Source organism: Pollicipes pollicipes, unplaced genomic scaffold (assembly GCF_011947565.3).
Source record: "Pollicipes pollicipes isolate AB1234 unplaced genomic scaffold, Ppol_2.1 Scaffold_6686;HRSCAF=7923_pilon_pilon_pilon, whole genome shotgun sequence".
Lineage (NCBI taxonomy): Eukaryota > Metazoa > Arthropoda > Thecostraca > Pollicipedomorpha > Pollicipedidae > Pollicipes > Pollicipes pollicipes.
In genome coordinates this window covers 18,392,125-18,407,623 of record NW_023596921.1, presented here as the reverse complement: position 1 = coordinate 18,407,623, position 15,499 = coordinate 18,392,125, and the positions used below count along the sequence as shown (strand labels likewise).

At 48.5% G+C, this 15,499-nt stretch overlaps 1 pseudogene; it reads left to right on the top strand.

Annotated features, from left to right (window-relative positions):
* Positions 1-5,910: 5,910 nt before the first annotated feature.
* LOC119107182 (ubiquitin-conjugating enzyme E2 H-like) lies at positions 5,911-15,126 on the top strand (annotated as a pseudogene).
* Positions 15,127-15,499: the final 373 nt, after the last annotated feature.

Here is a 15,499-nt window from a genome sequence, read left to right as displayed (position 1 = left end):
AGTCCTGTGCCAGTCAGGGCTCCCAGCACTGCACGGTGGGCCCTCCAATCAAATTCCAGCATGAGCCCGTTAACTCGAACTGGAGTCTACGTGCCAATTAATTGAGCACCTTCGGCGATCAGGGACGCGGTTGCGTTAATGACGGCTCATGCGTCGATCCGGGGTTAACTGCGCGGGTCAGAAGGCTGGTGTCGGTCTGTGATGGTGTCGGTCTGTAGACTTGCAGGCGTCCGGCATTGCGCTTAGCTTGATTACATCAGATTTATTTTCATTATGAAAGGTTGCTTCATATGCCCTGTAGCGTATATCCATGGACTTTCGTCCCTTACAGGTGTGAAGACATGGGGGCGCAGCCAGAATTACGACGGAGGTGAGACTACCACGAATTAGGACGAAACGGGGACTATTCCTTACGAGCGTATCCAGACCTATCGACAAAGCCCACTCGCTTCGAACGCACTAACAGACCCCACAATCGCTTAAGTACAGTACCCAGCCTGTCATGAGTTATCGATGTTGGTTTGCCCTGTCCCTAAAGCAATGTTTCAACTGCGCCCCGTATATATCCGTCGGCTATTCGTTAATCTTGTTACTAATGACGGTCGTGGACCCGCAGGCAGCGACTGCACCCATTGCCTCCGCTAACTGAGTCTGCTGCGGGAGCTCGCGGCATGGTGTGTGGTGATACCGGCGCACTCAATGCACTGAACTGCGTGAAAACTGTTCGTGCTGGCTTTGCCGTACGAGCAAGCCTCTGAACTCTATAAACGGAGTTGTGGCTGAAACGTTGTGTAGCGATGCTTATATCAGAGACACAAATGAAGTTATACCATGCTTTTTGTGTTGTGTAATGCTTCCCTGACAGCATCTGGTGATTTTTATCTTCTGACAACACTTTATTTCGCCGACTGGCTGCGCGCTACTTACGAGAACGTGCTGTCCGAGGACAATTTCCGCGCTCGACTTTCGTTTGTTTGGCAATGCAAATCTGAGTCGTGAGCGGCACAGAAAGGTTTAAATCGATATCGAATACATTCTAGACGGAGGTGGTGTGCAATTCAGCTGTGGGGATCCCACAGCTTAAATGGTCCGGTATGCTAACAGAACACCGCTCACAAAAAGGAAGTTTGGATATGATAATGAAATCGACAGGTTGGTGGCGCCAAAAGCTTTTCACATAAAAAAGGAATGAGGCCATGACGATCACGGGCTGCTCGGGAAAGTTTTCTCCACGTAATAAATAACGAAAAACTCGGAAAATACTTTTTTTCAAAACCACCAGGCAGGGTTCCAGTCGAGGCTAGTGGCAACGGCGGCGCCACCAATTTGCGATAGGGGAGGGGCAGTGCGTGTGAGGGGGAGGGGGACGAAGTCGTAGAACCACCATAACAACACTGAATGAAATTGGGTGAGGAATGATCGTTTAATAACCGGCGTTTCTCATCACTGATTGTGGCTATGCAAATTCCTCATGTGCGCTTGCGCTACACCACCGTAGCGGTGGAGGCGGGAACCATCGATAGGCAGAGGCTGAGGCGCCCCACCGTAAGCGATGGGAACGCGGGAACCATCGATTGGCCAGAGGCTGAGGGACACAATTTTTAGAAATGTAGCATTGGCACTGTGTGTATTGACCGGAAGCAAAAAACCAAGCGGTTATCATCCCTATTTCTTCTGAACGTGGTAGGAGGTCCGTTGCCCCATGCCGGCGGATATTGTGTTATCGCAGTGTACTAGCTAATAGCAGCACAGTGCATATTGTCATCTAGACCAGTGTTCACACACAATATATCAGTATATTAACGTAAGTACGTACAATGGTGAAAGCTTTATGGGGTGACAGTCCATGTCTATTCACCCCGCAGCCACGTGGGCCTGGACGCCCAATTCCAAAATAACTTGTTTGCTTATGAAAATTAATAAGGAGTAAACCTGGATGCTTATAACGGTGGCGATGAGAACATTCGAACGGTGCGATGTATGAGGATCACATAGTTACATACTCCTTCCAGGTCAGCACAAACATGATGATGCGTCACTATGATGCGTCACTGAGCGCAGCCAAACGTTCACTGACGTAGTACATTTGGAATGGCAAAAGCGACTGCGGTATGACCTGGATTTCGCTCGATCTAGGCGCAGCAATGCACGTGACGCTGCTGCTGCGCTGATCCTCCTCTGCGTCAGTAAGCAAGCTCTGAGCCCCGTCGCGCGCTGAAACTGGTTTGACGCCTTCCGGGATGAGCTCTCAGGCGTTGTGCCTCACATTGCGGAGAACGGTCTGGGAAATCTATTTGCCCCCTTTGAAATGACAAGGAGCAGTTGTCCTCTATCTCTCTGGTGACGTAGCCTCTGAGTGCCTCGAGGTTTGGTATACACAGCCTCCACGCGACTGGGAATAAGAAGGTCACGAGCTTTTAAAGAGAGAAAAAATAATGAAAAATTTATTGGGGGACGTTCTAAATATGTTTTGAAGTCCTTCCGATAGCTCAGCTGTTTAGAGCGCCTGCCTTCCGATCCAGGCATCCAGGTGGAGCGGACTTGGTTAGACGCTTGACGTGGACTCGGACTTGCTTTAAACGCTCGCTACTGCTCTTGACAGGCATGGCCTGCTGCCGATGACATCGGCCGTGCTGAATGTCAGGTGAGGTGAGATGGCAGGACTTGTCTCAGGCACCTTGCCTTGCGGCACGGTAAACTTTTCGCCACCAAATCCTGCCGTGGACCTGGACATTGTACGATCAGACAGTGGGAATGCTCACATAAGCATTGCTTAGAGCAAGCTCGGCATCTCAGACCTTTCAAAAAGGTTCGGATATTAAAGCCTTAAAAGCTGTGTAGGGCTGTCGGCATGTTTCTTTTGGCAAGCATCCTTGCTCTTAGCCACATAATATCTTGTATAAGACAAGTACTCATCAATATTCCTCGTCGAATAACCGCGGAAAAGAAGAGACAGCTGTTTTAGTGGTCCAGTTACATGTCTTTATTAATACGATTGTGATTAGTCCATTTCGCTGTTATGTACGGTGCACACAGTATTACATTACGGTATTACGGTATTGCTTGCGGTATATCCGGTACAGTACTAATCGAGGAGGAAATTAGGTCGAAGTATTAACGTACCTATCTCCATTTTCGCCTGCAATTTGACGGGGAATAATGCTAAAAGTACTATCCCGAGCAAGTGAGAAATGTTCTTCGCGAATGCACTCCGCAATTCACGTCCCAGAATATCCTTGAAATTTGTTGCATATTGCCGGCAATTTAGACAACTTTTGTAGTTCGGGCAATTAGCGTAGCATAAGTCCAGTGAATTGATTGTAGAAAACTACTGCTTACTAGTTTTCTTTTTTATTCGACTAAAAAAACGCACCGTTCATTTCAATAAATACCCCAAATGATGGCGTCAACACCCGCAACAAGGAGGCCACAGGTAAACTGACAAGAGCCTTCCCGACCAGCAGTGCAGCTATGCGAAGTAAACAGAGATCTTCGAGGCCGCAGGCCTGATATCAATGTTCTGAATTCTTCCGTACGCCTACTGCCAAGGGCGTGCTGACGCGGCCAAGTTTGTGTGCATGAACAGAACGCCGACCATGTCTATGCACAGTGGTTTAACTGGGCAGCACTGTACCCCATTACGCCACTTGTCGGCAGACAGGAGCGAATTCGGCTACGGTATCTCTCTACCAGCCGATATTCAAGCCAATAGGCCTCGCTTTGCCAAGAAGTCGGACAGAATCTCAACCCTTGGATCTCGCGCACGCTAGATGTTACTAACTTTGGATGCTGCGGTTTTGGATGCCGTGGTTCTGGACGTTTTGACCATGTGGACGTTATGTGCTCTAAATGTTTCAATACGCATCCCTCGAGAAAGTCTTACCCAGACTATTGTTGAAGCAGGGCCGGTTGGGCACCCCGGGCGGCTCTGCAAGCCACTAAAACATTGCGTTGTGTCGCGATGCGTTTCGCAACGCGGCGCCGGTGACCACACCAACTGGCAAATCCAGTCCAATCGACGGCGGGGGCGGTCAGTGGGTCAGCAGCGTCGCAAGTTCAGCTGGCACGCGTCATCAGTTGATTGGTCGTATGCACAGGTTGTCAGCCCGTTTGTTCTACCCACATATAATCCCCTATAATCCCCTGCTGACGTTCACACCACAAGGGCCATTAGTCCTATTGTGTCCAAAGGGTTTTCAGTGTCCCGGATGATAAGTTTGATGGCCGAGTTCACAGTTCGTCGGTGCAGTGGATTTGTTCACATTTCATTGCTTCGGAGCTGGCGGCAAAAGGGCATATGCCATCAGTTCGCGGGTGGTATTAAAGCGTTAGCCTGTTCATTGTCATGTCTACCTGACACGCGTCACTACCTCCGCTGTCATCCACAGGAGCCGGCTTATCAGTCTCGTGGTCGCGTCCACGAAGCAAGGACCACCAGTCTAGTTCGAAGCCCGTATCGTTACACCAACGGTCCACTTTATTCCCACCGACCACGGCGCAATACCGTAGTTCAGTGGGTTATGTCCACAGGGCATAAGTCACTGGCCATTGCATCGTAATCAGTGGTCACAGGAACGAATCATCGATTCCCTCGACGCGGGCGACCGGGTGACCGGACCACTACAGTAGTCGTGCGCATGGCGCTTGGGGTATAAGCTGTTGCGATGTTGGCGAGGCAAAACAGATCACTTCAGTACTTGTTCAACAGGCAGAAGGCTTTTATTCGGTGTCGTGTCCATAGAACAGGAGTCATCAATACAGCTGGAGGCGTCCAAGGGGCAGCCAATGCACTGGTCTCGTCCGAGCGACACGGGTCTTCATTTCAGTCTTCATGTTCACAGGAGGACAGGGCGCAGATCAGCGGTCCAGTGATAATGTTTCGCTAGGTCACAGGGCATAACGTAACTGTGACCTGGTCATCAGGTCAGTGGCCGCATCGACAAGATACGGGATGCAAACTTAACGTTGTCATAGAGGATCAGTTATCACGCCGGTGGGCGTGTGCTGTCACCATTGATCCGAGCTCGCATGACGCGTGTAGTCATAGCAGAGGGCTCATTTCAAGACAGTAAGTTTGTATCAAAAAGGGGGTAGTTCCTTCCGCCCGACTGGTAAGCAAAACTACACCGATTTATTTATCAGCCCCCTTGAAAGTCGTAAACACCAAAATCCGGATATTTTCAGATTGCCTTCGGAACGTCGTTATTTTTTGGCTAAATACGGTTTTATTGTTCACTTGATAAGAAAGGACCCGCCGTCATTCACTTGTCAATTGTTCGAAGTCAAGCATAGGTAGCACTGGGGCGTGATTGTACTGTTAGTACTATTTTGCGATGAAGACACGCCAAAAATCGCCCATTGAATCAAATTGCGATACGGGATGGTGATGTCAGGAACATTGCTACACAATCCGCTCAACAATTAAATTGGTCTGGAAGCGATTTTTTGTGAAACAAAAGGCCCTTTTGTTTTGTAAGGGAGGGGCAACTTTTGAATGGGCTTAGTGCAATCGAAAAACTTTTGGTACAATCTACATAAAACTTGGGGAATAACAAATTTGAACCTTCTGTTTACATGCACCAGCTGATTGGTCACGTGACCTACTTGTGAAGGGGTCTTATTCTAAAAACGAAACACACCCCATGGTATACATTGGCAAAAGTTCGATCTCTATCCTTTTTGTGTTCCTCCTACAAAAATATTGCGTACTCATTCCGTTTTCATATGAGTTGTCTCCTTATGATACTCTAGTTTAATAGATCAAGCGCGATGTAGTTACGTTATTGCGTAGCGATCAACGATTGCGCAGTGGATTCTCTCCATTGTGATGGTGTCAGTTTCGACTCGTTTCTTTATGCTGTGGATGGGGCTGCAGCCTCCAACAAATTTTGCTGATTTTGGCGATGTGGAGACCTCGTTTTTCAAAATGTCTTCTCCTAGCGCTGGAAAGAAGAGGATGGACACAGACGTGATCAAATTGTATCCCTTTTTGGATTACTTTGGGACAACAAACCATCTGTTTACTCGATTGCTTTGTTCTCACTGACACGGTCCCCTGCCCCACATAACCTGCCTTAGGCGCCACAGCGGATGTCTTTTATTGCTACGTTTCGAGATGTAGGTTTGTTTTTGTTGCTTTCAAGGAAGACATAACTTATTTGGCCACGTATGTGTTTATGTTGTTGGACAAATACTGAACCATGCCTTGTTGTGGTTGCCTGCTTTCCAATTAGCCACCTTAACCGCCAGCTGTATGCCTGAGGAGATGTACATTAAAAAGAAAATCAGTATGGTATTGATGGCACTAGTTAGATATAAAAAACAAAGACCCATCCACAAATGAAAATTTACCATTTTGTTCCACCATGTGTAAACAGTATCAGTTAAGTTCTCTGGCTTCTATCATAGGGTCATTTCATTGTTTTTATGTGCACAAATACCCATAGACTAGATGTAGTTACCTCGTGGGTATGTCTGTGCGCCTTTCCTTTGTTTCGGTTAAAATATCAGTGTTGGTGTGGGCTGCTTAGGTTTATGATGAGTAATGTACAGGGTATGTACAGACTGTAAAAATGAGCACATTTTTAGATGCTGTTAGATTGGTCTGAATGCTTAAAGATATTTGATATGCTTGTATAGCTTTATAGTTAAGGCAAATTATACTTATATCACTCAAATGGATGCACCTGCAACTAAACCTACTATGCCTGAATGAATGCTGCCATACTATACTGTGCTGACAGCTGAGAAAATTATGTATGTCATAGGCATAAATAGTGAGAAGAAAGCAATCTCAGATACCTTTACACAAGTTTTAATTCAAAAATCATTATCTGATGTGACTTCTTCCAGCTAGTGTCTTCCTTGGCATTGTGACAAAACACCAACTAAGTCTTGCCTCAAGTTCTTCACCAAAGCCTATTAAATGGCAAAATGTTGTTTATCTTTAATGTTATGCTTTTGTTACATCATACAAAATAATTATGATTTTTTTACCAATGCATTCACTGGCTAGTAACAAATGTTATGTAAGAGAATTTCATGTTTGTGGTGTTTCAAAAGGATGTAGGCTGCCTGTGCCCACCTGATCATTGCTGTTATGTGTGTCATGTAGCACAATGCAATCTAGTGGCTGATTTCCTTAGCCAAGTTTCAGAATTGAAAGCAAGCATGAAGTTACAATAATGGGAGGACTGAATGAGTTCTGTGTCAAATTCTATGGACCAAAAGACAGTAAGTATTCAGCATGTGAGCTACTTCTAGCTGGATGTTTACACAGACATGTCAGTCAAGGACACATGGTTTTGGAGTGTGTTGGGCTGACAAACATTCTAAGATAATTATTGAAATATTGGAATGTTATTCAGCATGGTGTTCAACTTTCAGACACAGTGCAGACAAACTAATGATTACCATGGACATTTATTGGCCTGGTCAGATACAGCTGATGGTAGCCAAACTTAGCATCCTTTAAGGGTGGATTGGGAATCTGCATAAGTGTAAGCAATCATTGTGTTGCAGTTGCATTTTTGCAGTATTCAAGCATCTGGAAGCATTGTATTTTGTTTCTGTGCATGTGTTGTTCTCCACACATTTTTTTTGTTTTGTTTTTACATGATAACATTGTCTATGACAGGAATTGTCATGTTACATTTTTATTTAGTTGGATACCAGATATTTATGAGTAAGAGCTTCTGAACATTAGGCTTGACTGTTGATGCACCCTTTAGCCCAACCTCTTTTCTGAACCCCCACATCATCAGAAGGCCACAGTGTCAGCAAAGCGTTGATGGGAATAGGGAGGACATAGGATCTCTTGAACTTCAGCCTGTCAGGTTGAACTCAAAACTAAATAGCAATCCTTATAGCATATTGTTGGGCACATTGGTATTATATATTATTGTGAGTATTATTATTATGAGTTGACATATTGTTGGGCACTCAGAAAACACAGTGTGGGCATATGGGTTGAAGGAGAAGAACACCACTCATGTAGCAACCACATATTGTTTGGTCAAGATTGTCAGGCTGCAACAGCTGTGCCCTGACACTGCATGTGTTAAAAAACTGACCGAAATTGACATTGGTTGTGCTGGAGTGTATGTCAGGGGTGTTGTAGTTCTGCTTTTTTGGAGTCATCAGCTGGAACAACTTGGGCTCTTAACATCCCACAAACTTTGAGAAGAAAGTGGGCTATGTGTAGGGAGAAAACTACTCTATTGGTGTATGTTGTGGTAGGTTATGTCATTTGGACTGGTCAGGCCCCTCAGCTTATATGCAGAACTATGCCCCTGATTTATGTATTCAGGTGGTGGCATCTCAGGGTGTTTGCAATAATGTAGGCTTAGGAAGGATGTGTGTAGTGAAGTCATTGCTGGAAAACATTTTGTCAATCTTGTTAATGCTCAGTGTTTGAGAAATGGAATCAGTATCATGGGAACATTCAGTAATTTTATTATTCGATGAATGGTGACAAACAGAATACTCACAAAATTTAGTGTCGTTTTTACATGGCCACAGCATATTAACGTCTTGCCGTATGGGGCCACACAGTTTTGCCGGGGAGTCCGTTCATACAGATTGCGTAGCGATGCTGCGGTGATGAGATGATTCACTACGTCGTACCTTGCACTTCATAAACGTCGCGCGAGCTTGTCGTTTAGGTGGCGACTAGTTTGGAATGAGTGTCGTTGCTGGCGATAACATTATCAAGGCTCAGTCAGAATCTAGTTCTTGTACGTAATTGCCAATTTGTTGAATGACCCAGCGGACACTTGTACCATCGGCATCATTACCTACATTTCCCCATCGTCACGTATTAACGTCACTCAAGGTCATAATGCCATGATCATTTGCGCATGCGTAACGTCCAGCCCTAACCAAAGCGATGTTCATGGTAGCTTTTGGCACCCCAGGTGCACATTTTACCGTTTGGGAATAAATATTGGCTTAATCTGTCTTGGATCTTCTTTACATCGCAGGCATACGGAAGCCTCGGTAGAACATCCGAAAACTGGCCGGGACCTGATTTAACCCGACTTAATGCACGAACCCAAGAAGATTTAAAACGATTCCATTGAATTTCGTAAGTCACGTACGTTAAAACCACTTCTGGGGGTGGGGGACGGGCTGTGCCACTGCCAACAAAAAGGTAATGGGTCTTGCCCCCCCCCCCCCGAATTTTGACCGGCAAGGATAATTTTATTTTCTTAGTGTATGCATACCCATTTTCGTTTTGTTCCATACAAATGCGAGGTTCATTGGCTTCGGGAACACCTCCTCCCACGAAGGCATGGGCCAGTGGCAGTTCCTAAACCCTGGCATGCGATGGAAGTACGATGTGTGGTGTGTATTGAAGATCGCCGGGCGGGATATTTGCGGATATTGTCCTCAACAGCATTTCCGGGGCCACGAAATTTGTGATATGGCCGCGCCGACGAACGTAGCACGGCGGGTTATACATTCCTTGCAGATGTTTCACAAAAAAATATTGGTCTCTCTTTATGGCGGGCTGTGTTCTAACAGACCTTTTTCGTAACTGGCTTCCGAACCCTCTGTAAAAAGTCTCCAGCAGACTGCTTCTGTCGTATCCTACTAAATCAGCCAAGCCAACAAAATGAGCGCGTTATTTTGTATAGCAACAACCTGACGTAGTCTGCAAGCTCGGTCACCCCGACGGCCGCCCAACGCGCTGGGGGACGGGCGCCCGCGTTTTGACAATAACCTGCCGTCACCGAACGAACGCCTCGCTCAAGTCGACCTTGAACCCCGCCGCGGGGCGATTCGCCCACCTGTCCGAGGCTGACAGCGCCTCTCGTGGACGTACGTACCTACCCGACGGGACGGTAACAAGGCCAGGGTGCGGAACGCGTCGAACACCTTGACTTCAGACGTGCGCATGCGCCCATGGCAAACGTCACTCTTTGTCGTACTGAGCTGTCTGGGAAGATCAGCATTATCGATTTGCTCAGTTTACTCCGCATTTCACACGTCAGTGGAAACGGCCAAGTTTGACTTTGTTTGGCGCCTAGTTTCGGCAATACGTCATGATAATGGAGCATCACCCATGCTTCAGATGTCGTCTCGTCCCCTTTGCGATTCACTGCAGGAGCTTAGTTTCGCAAATCGGGTTTGTGGGGATGGGGGGGGGGGCAGTTATGAAAACTGCTCTTCCGAAGGCCAACGAAGGTGGTTCTCTCCGAATTTTGCATGCTTGCTTTTCGAAGCTGGGGAAGTGGCTTGGAGCCTTCCGAATGAAGGCTTCAACCCTGACTGCTCGCCTACATGATTATGTCCTGACATTTTCCCTAACGTTTCGTCGCTCTAACTTTACCGGAAGCAGATAGATAAGCAAGCACGCTGCCCTTCCCCCTCCCTTGCAGGGATTTGTGCCACTCTTAGATGCCTTCCAGGGTGCGTGCGAGGCGTGTTGAATGAACTACGCAAAAACGTGGCCGCTGTTTCTTGGGAATTGAAAGATAACCCGTGAGTTGTTTACGTATATTCTCCGTGCACGAGTTGTACACGCACGTGTTTTTAGTATATTTTCAGCTGACCCGGCTGGCCTACATTGTCGCCGGCACATGTGGCTCTGAATGTCTCGGTACCAGTTAGACCAATTCCACATACTGTTGAGGTCAAACCCTTTCACCTATCGGCCCATGGTGGCGAGGTGGGGTGAGTTTAGCTGACGTTTTTGTCCGATTTCATCGCATTTAAAGGGTTTTGCAATACAGCTCAGCCATATTTTGTGTTCCCGCTCAAGACTAGACAGCGGATATAGATCCTGTCCATTGACCACACAGCAATATTTCAACTTGGCCGGAGTAGACGCCATGCTAGAGAATGCCCCATTGGACAAGAAGACTTGCGTTCATTGGACGTAAATCCACAGGGTGAGCTGGCTTGCCGGGGTCAATGCCGTGTTGGTCCCGGTGGGGACACGGCCGAGACCCGACCCAGACGTAGCCGCTATCCAGGTCAAGTTGCGGTATGGTTAGTGTGGATGTCCTGGATTTGCTGTCCGATTTCTATTGCCCTTTTTACTTCGAAAGTTGGTTTGGCTTCTGTTGCAGCTCACTGCTAAAACTGAATGCGAATGAACTCAATACGACCGAATTGAAACTTAAACGATTGTCCCAAAACAGCAGGAGGATTGACGCCACCGTTATCTGGATCAACCTACGACAATATGGCTGAATATGGTCGCTACAGGTGACATTGTCGGCAATTAGAAAACCTGATCGGAGCAGAACAAATGTTCTCAAACACGTACTTCCCGGTTGTGCACCAGTGTGCGAATGTAAGCTGACTTCTGACCTCTAGACGCCTGAACGCGCCGAAGCTAACTTCTTGTTTCGCCGGAAAGGTAGGCTGCAATCCAAACTCGTTTCCGACAGAAATGCTTTCATGTGCTTGAAACATACACGCTTCGTTTGCGCGCACACTTGACTTGCATGCCGCATTATTTTCCAGCGCCGTACGAAGGGGCGTGTGGAGGGTGCGCGTGCTGCTGCCAGAGCATTATCCCTTCAAGTCTCGAGCATCGGGTTCATGAACAAGGTGTATCATCCCAACATAGACGAGATGTCCGGCACGGTGTGTCTGGATGTCATCAACCCAGGCCTGGACTGCACTGTATGGTACGGGAAACGGTGTCGAAGTGTAACGGGGACACAGTGCATACGAGTGTGTGGCCCAGTCTCGAATGCAGGACGGAAAATATTCGTGCCTTAGTGGATTCTTGCGTGGTGCATGTTATGTCGTCCTGAATCCGGTAGTCAAGACAGCTCACTAACCCTGAACGTACAGTTCGTGTGTAAACGTACGTATGTATGGAATGACAAATGTATTGGGGAAACGTATGGAATGACAAATGTATTGGGGAAAATGATATATCCTACATGTTGAGCCGATAAACGCGGAGCTCGGACGATGCTGTGTCTTTCGTAGGCTTGGTGGTCGAGGGACTACAAACTTATATTGTAAGCAGGTCATTAGTGTCTACCTTCCAGATCTCTTGAACACCTTTGTACCGTTCACACCTGAGCTGTGGGCGAAGCTGCGATTGTCCGCCTGCGTTCCAGATCTCTCGAACATCTTCGAATCGTTCCTGCCGCAGCTGCTGACGTACCCGAACCCCATAGACCCGCTCAATGGAGACGCGGCAGCCATGTATATGCACAAACCCGAAGAGTACAAGAGGAAAGTGGCGGGTGAGTGAGACCTCTCGAGCGGCCTCCAGTGGCGCTGGGCCGCGCTAACTCGGGCTCACTGCTAGGCGCTGTTGTTGCCGTCTGCAATATTGTTCGGCTATTTTATAGTCGAGCGCTTGTATATGACATGCTTTTATCCAGTGTCACACTCAAGGTTTGGCATGCGGCCATTGTCACTTACAGGCGGGCTTGGATGGGAAAATTGAGCAAACAACCGGAACTGACCTTGAACCAAGCCGGTTTTCAAACGCGCGGGAGGGTGCAGAGTTCGCCAGCTTTGGAAGACGCGCGCGATTGGTGCATTCAAGGTGACGCGTCAGACCTGTCGGGACGCGGAAGAAAACGGTGCCATACTGATTGGTGCATTCATTGTGACGCATCAGACCTCTCGGGTCTCGCGAGAAAACGCTGCAATGCTGATTGGTGTATTCAAGGTCACGTATCAGACATCTCGGGCCGCACAAGGAAACGCTGCAATACTGAATATGGAATATGGCATTACCATAATACCAACTTCAGCATCATGCGCGCTTAAATATCTGAATGCTCGGGGTTTTACTCAGCCCCATTCATCATGCCTGTTATTTTAGTTGCTCCTCCCCCGCTTTAACCTCCTCAGTCATTCTCCCGTATGTTGTTATCCATCCTATGTAAACGGAAGTTGTCTTTTCTCCATCTGTCCCGTCTCTTATTTTAGTTTCTTCTCCTCTCTTGTAAGTTCCTGGCCACGCTTTGGTGCACACAAACCCATCTGATGTAGTGCGATTTTATCCTGGCGACGAAAGTGGTGTGGGTTAGACTTAGCTGCTCCCTCCCCCTCTGATAAGAGGGGCAGGGAGCAGGCCGTAAGATAAGCAGAGAGATAAGCAGGCCGTAGCGTTTACAGGAGACATGCCACGCTTGCGACGGCCTGAGCAACATCAGACAATTAGTTTCAGTGTCACGCCTGTCTTCATCTGCGGCCAAATGCACATCCAAAGCTTGCATATGGATTCTAGGTGCTTAGCACGGGCATCATGCAGCAAACTTTAGCTTACACGGTTGTGGAGTGCAGCATTTTCAGTCGTGAGCTTCATGCATGTGATGTCTTGTCTCCTTTCTGTGGTCCCGGTTTCTTTTTGCACGTTCGGAGTGAGTGGCGGCAGTTTACGTAAAAGTACCGCATTTTCAATGGTCTCAATATTAACCTATGAACTGTGAAAGGATTGAGCGCAGCAAAAGGAAAACTGCGAAGGCGCACTAGGAAAGTGAACTGACGATATTTCAGGCGATTGAAATGTGTTGAGGTAAGAAAAACGACCTTTATGATCAGAGTTATTTTCCGATCAATGCAGACCTAAGTCAGGTAACACTTTTGTTTGACTCCAGCATATGAATTCCTACATCTATCGATTCCCAATCCGTCTCATTTGCTTATAGTGTTAACATCAAAATTTTTAGTAAACTGTATCTTTCAACGGCTGATCTGTTAAGTGCGGTATCTAAAATGGCGCAAGTTGCACATTTTCTTCACGGATTCTGGATATTTTGGCGGATGCAATATTTTAATGGATGTGAGAAGGTACCTTTCGGCCAGGTTGTTTCGCGCTATGCACGTCGTCGAAAACCTGCTCGGCCTTTGCACAGCCCGGTGACGCAAAATAAAAGGCATGGAGGGCTAGCTGGTGGCGCCCATCACTACAGCGTGCAGTATTTACTGTTCATGCCGCGACAAGACGTCAGGAGAGGCGAAAACGCGCCAGCTGGTTTGGCAGGGTGTATGGCCTTTAACGGTGCCCGATGTGTTGCGCTTGATGCCATGCCCTAGTCCCCGGGTGGTGCGTGATCCTGGGTGGTCGTCGTCGACTGGGATAAAAGTTTTGTGTTCAAGGGAAGTAGATTTCTTGGAATGTTTGAATGCGGTCGGATCGGGTCCCAGTTAGTTATGCACGTTGTTAAAATTATCGATAACTCGATAGATTGATTTGCGCATGCAGTCAAATGAGCGATTCATTTATCCCGTTCTGATTAGCTAGGTCATTCTCCGGTATGGCCCGCATTCTGCGCCGCCCTAGAGTACACTGCCCAAAGAGTTTGTAGATAAACTCTTCGGGCTGTGAGTCGGGTTCGGAATCAGTGCCAGTGGAGCGGAATCGAAGGCAAGCATGCGTTCCCCGGAACGTAAGTGGCAAAAAGGGCGCGGATTGCTTCGTGGGTGCGCCGGAGCAACGACCAGGAGGGAAGTTGCGCCTGTTCCCAGTTGAGAACAATGTTCGCTGCAAAATAACAGCCAGCCAACAGTTGACATTACGATGCATGTTTGCTTAGAAATTACGTTTAAAAATGATCTATTGTACTATTGTTTAGTGGTTGGGAAGGGTCCATTAAGTCTATGGAACCTGCATTTTAACGCATCACAGTTCCTGCTTACGTGCCTTGCCTGTTATGATATGTCAGGATCCTTGGATAAGGTCATTAGTGGATGTAGTTCCTATCGCCCGCTTATACCGGTGGCCGTTTTCAAAATTTTAACCATTTTGTTGCACATTTGTACTGTGCTTCAGTCCTGGAGCATGACGTGTGTGTTTATGTTAGCATAACCAGCCGTGCGAAACTAACGCGACGTTGAATATGACTGGATCCGACCCCATGGTGTGTTGTTCCGCCATGCTCCCTCTACGCTACATCGCTAAAGCTTGCTCGGAAAGCGGCCCTCCGCGCCGTCTGTGACGTCGTCTGGGTGTCTCCCGCAGAGCACGTGCGCCGCTACGCAACAGAGGAGGCAATCGCCCCGGCGCCCCAGGGCTCCGGCGACGCCTCGTCCGACAGCGAGTCGTCGATGTCGGAGTTCTCCGAGGACGAGGCGCGCGACATGGAGCTATAACTGGCGCGGGGCCGGACGGGCGCCGCCCCGCCCGCCCCACCGCCGTCGCCGCCGCCGACGCCCCGGCGGCGGGCGGACCGACCGCGTCCCGGCCCGGCCCCGCACGCAACCGCACGCACCCGCACGCACCGGCATGAGACGACACACCGGCCGCCGCCGGCCGCGGAAGCGCACGTGGGCGATCCGCCCGACATCCGCGCTGGGGAACGGCACGACTCGCTTTACGGAGAGAGGAGAGCTCTGCGGAGAGCGAGGAGCGGGCCTTTTTCAGAAGCGGTGCTGTGAGCCACCGGGCGGCGGGTGACGGCCCGGACGTCCGGGGGCGCCGGGATGAGCCAGCGCGCCGGGAGTGGACGGTCTCGGACCGGCCGGCAGCCCGGCGGGCGCTGGCCTCACCGGCCAGCGGGCGACGCTGCTCGCT